Here is a 4,747-nt window from a genome sequence, read left to right as displayed (position 1 = left end):
AAATAGTGTGGATTAGTTGTTCTTACTTTTCATTTAGTGTAGATTTCACTTTCATTTTCATTCAGCAACAAAGATACTGGGCCGATGTCATAGTTCATTGTTTGATGTCTTTATTTCTTTTGAAGAATTGATTTCATTGCATTTATTTTAAAAAGCTTTCTTTCTTTTAAGTTTTGAAAATCACTTAGAGATCACCATAATCATCCACATTTCACTTGCTTTATCACCTTTTCATCATCTCACAGTAGGAAAAGATAAATTAAAAAACAAACTTAAAAAAAATCTAAAAACGACAAAAGACTAAGGAATTGGTTATCTAGTACATACAGTACACTTCACTTCGTCAGTTTACGAACCCCGGGTTGACATTATAAATAGCAATTTAGATCACACTAAATTGACCAAACATTTTGGCGCCGTTGCCGGGGAAGTGAAATTAGGTAGCCAAATTCTTACAAAAAAAACAAGAAAATTTCAAGGAAGGAAAATTGATAACCTCTCAAAGTATGCTCTCCTCTTGCACTTAATGTGATCTGGAGGATCAGAAAAGAGAAAGTTATTGGTTTAATAGTTTCTTGAGTATGCTCTCTTCTTGCACCTAGAGTGACCTGGAAGATCAGAAAGAGAATTATTACCCTGACTTGAAGAAAAATAAAAAATGACATGCATAGAGCAAGAGATTCTAGGGGAAGGTTTTTAGCTAGAGCCAAGAGTTCGATTTTTATAAGTCCATCTACTTCAAGGAATAGACAAAAGACACCTCCATCATCTCCAACTTCCACTCCTAGCCCTAGGATTCCTGGAATTCAAGAGGCAGGAGTCGACTCTCCCACACCTTCCATCGAATATGAATTAGAAAGAGATCCTTTCCTTCCTTCTACAGAGAAACAAATTGTAATTGAAGAAGTAGAGTCATCTGAAGAAGAAGAGGGAGAAATTCCTTCTCGTTCACCCTTAATAGAAGAACCAGAAAACTCTGAAGTCTCCAGGGAAACTACCATGACAGAGGAAGGAGCAACTAGATTTGGTAGAGGTAGAGGTAGAGGAGGAGGAGGAGGAGGAAACAATGGAGGAGGTAGAGGTAACATTGGGGGAAATAGGGATGGAGATAACTCATTCGGATTTCCTATAGTCGATGAGGACTCCCGAGCCACCATGAAAAACATCTCACCATCTGTCCTCCCAAACTTCCATGGGTTAAGGAATGAGGACCCTGAGACATTTCTATTTGAGTTTGAAGTTGTGTGTCGAACTTATGATTATCTGGAAGACTCTCAAAAACTCAAACTGTTTCCTTCAACATTGAAAGGAGCAGCCTTGAAATGGTTCATGGGATTACTCACTCAATCCATTAGGTCTTGGAATGATATGAAACAAACATTTTTGGATAGGTACCTGGACTATTGTATGCCCACCAATCACAAGGATGAGGTATTCAAAATGATGCAAAGAGAAGATGAAAACTTGGAGGATTTACTTGAAAGATTTCAATACAACCTGAAAAGAGCAAAAATGAGTAACTTAGATGAGGAGACCTTGAAAGCCCTTCTATTAAAAGCTATTAGAGATGAATGGATAGACATTTTGAACATGATGGGGAAGGGAGATATATCTCAACTTTCACTCAATGATATAGCAGAGCTATGTGTCCATCTCTCAAGAGGGAAATCTAAAACTCAAAAAGGGCCTAGAGATCCTTCTCTCATTAGAGCAAACAAATCTGCAACTGGATCAGTAAGTAGGGCTGAGATTGGCAACATGCTTGATGAATTCAAAACTGACATCTTAGGGAGTCTTAGTGAGCAACTGGACACCCTTAAGATTCACAATAAGCAGAAAGCAGAAGCTGAGGCTTTGGCCATCTTTTGCCCAAAGTGTAGGAAGAAACATGCTCTAAGGGAATGTCCCTTGGATGCAAAAGTTGTAGAAACATGTGTAATTTGTTCAGAGAATCATGAGACCAAGGATTGTCCTTCAATTCCTGGGCTCAAAGCTGTCTTTCAAGAAGATCCAAATACAATCGAATCTCTCGGTTTTGTTGCAAGGAGACCTTGGTAGGGGCAACAAAATCAAGGGTTTAACAACTCTATGAATTTTCAACCCTCACCAAATTGGAATCCTTGGCAACAACCTTGGTCCCAACCTCAAAATCCTTTTCAATCATGGGTACAAGGTATGCAAAATACTTATGGGAGATTTGCTCAATTTTACCAATATCCTCCATCTTTTCAAAACCAACAAGCTCCACAACTTCCAAATCAAAATCCACAACTATCATTGCCATTTCCACAACAACAACAACCTTCTCAACAGAATCCAAATTCTCAACTCTTGCTTCCATTCCAACAGAAGTCAAATCAACTTCCTTCTCAGCCATTGCCAAACCCCAATAATAAAAACCCTCAAAATGCTTACATGATGGAAGGTCAACAATTTCCTACCTATATGATTGTTCCTCTCAATGAAGTACAACTCAGATCAGGTAGAGTTCTAGATAAGCCTTCTATAAATGCTCAAAAGCAAAGCATTTTTGAGGAAGAGTCTCTTGAAGCCAATAAGGGTTCTGAAGCATCTCTTCAAAACCCAAACACTCAAAAAGAAAAAGAAAAAGAATTAACCCCCACAACTCCCATAGTTGAGCAACCTGCATCATTATCCACACCTCCTTTTCCTGAAAGATTACAAATTGATAAAGGGGTGGAAAAACAAATTTGGTTGCCTGACTATAATTTTCTAGATGAATTGAAGAATGTCTGTATCAAGATTCCCTTGTTACAAGCCATTAAAGAGATTCCTATTCTAGCAAAAACAATAAAGGAGTTGAGTCTTAAAAGACCAGGAAGGAAACCAAGAGATACCAGAAGAATCCACCTGGTAGGGAAAATTGCAGATATCATGATGGGAAAAATTACTATGCAGAAATATGTAGATCCCGGTAGTCCAATTGTCAAAACACATATCAATGGGGTAGAAATACCAAATACTTTGATTGATTTAGGGGCCGCTATCAACATCATGAGTAGACAGACTATGGAACAACTAAAACTTCCTAATCTTCTTTTTACACCTACTTTATTGCAACTTGCAGATCGATCAATTATTAAACCAGATGGTGTATTAGAAGACATTCCAGTCTCCTTAGACTCTTGGGAATATCCAGTGGATTTCATGATTTTAACTCCCAAGAGTAATCTAGGAGGACATCCTCTTATTTTAGGAAGACCTTGGCTAGCCACAGCTGATGCTTTCATAAGTTGTAGGTCTGGGGATATGTATATTTCTGATGGTAATTCGACAAAGAAGTTCAATCTCTATCCTCCAGCAAAAGCAATTACAGAAATAGGAGATAATGAGTGGGTTGATGATGAAGATACTATACAACCTGTCTTTACCATTTCTGAGATTAGTGAAGATAGTCAAATTTTGAACACATTAGAAAATTTTGAACCATCTCCAGAATATGACCACACACAATTTCAGTTGGATTCTGACATTGAGTGTCTATCATCTAGACAAATGTCTCTTTTCTCTATGGAAGAGTTTGGTAGTTCTGCCATTGAGATTTTTCCAGGAAAAACATTGAATATCAACAGAAACTTGGAAAAATCACAACAGGAGGAGCTAACCAAAATCTTGCAAAAACATTCTACTGCATTTGCATGGGAGTATACTGATATGAAAGGTATTGACCCTAAGACTTGTATTCATCACATCTACATTGAGGAAAACAGTAGACCAATCAGACAACCTCAAAGAAGGATGAATCCAAACCTTAGGGAGATAGTGAAAGAAGAGCTCCAAAAGTTACTTAATGTAAACTTCATTTACCCCATTTCAGATAGCCGGTGGGTTTCTCCTTTGGTTATAGTACCTAAAAAGAATGGTAAATGGAGGGTTTGCATTGATTACAGGGAATTGAACAAAGCAACCTTGAAGGATCACTTTCCTTTACCCTTTATTGATCAAGTATTAGATACTTTAGCAGGCAAAAATTATTTCTCATTCTTGGATGGCTTTAGTGGTTACAATCAAATTCAGGTAGCACCTGAAGATCAGGACAAGACCACATTTACCTGTCCATGGAGAACTTTTGCTTACCGAGTAATTCCTTTTGGATTATGTAATGCACCCGCAACATTTCAAAGGGCAGTACTAGGAATCTTTTCTGATCTAATTCATGATTGTGTAGAGGTCTATATGGATGATTTTACAGTTTATGGTAATTCATTTGAAGAGGCATTAGAAAATTTGGAAAAAGTCCTTATAAGATGTAAAGAAACAAATCTTTCATTAAGTCATGAAAAATGTTTTATGATGTTTACTGAAGGGATTGTTTTAGGACATCATATTTCGGGAGATGGGATTAAAGTTGATAGATCAAAAGTTGAAGTCATCTCCAAGTTACCTATTCCAAATTGTCAAAAAGATGTTAGAAGTTTTCTTGGATTTACTGGATATTATAGGAGATTTATTGAAAACTTCACCAAGATAGCATCTCCGCTCTTCAAATTACTTACAAAAGACTGTGAATTCAAGTGGGATCCTGACTGTCAATCTGCATTTGAAACTTTGAAAACAAGGATATCTGAAGCACCCATTTTGAGAGGGCCAAATTGGAAACTTCCTTTCCATATTTCTACAGATGCTTCAGATACAGCTCTAGGAGCTGTGTTGGGTCAAAAGGATTTAATTCCTTATGCCATTTACTACACCAGTAAAAATTTGACTCCTACTGAGTTAAATTATA

Source organism: Pinus tabuliformis, chromosome 6 (assembly GCF_031772625.1).
Source record: "Pinus tabuliformis cultivar Carrire ecotype Pingquan chromosome 6, CPIR1, whole genome shotgun sequence".
Taxonomy (NCBI): domain Eukaryota; kingdom Viridiplantae; phylum Streptophyta; class Pinopsida; order Pinales; family Pinaceae; genus Pinus; species Pinus tabuliformis.
Note: the sequence above shows the minus strand (reverse complement) of the source record.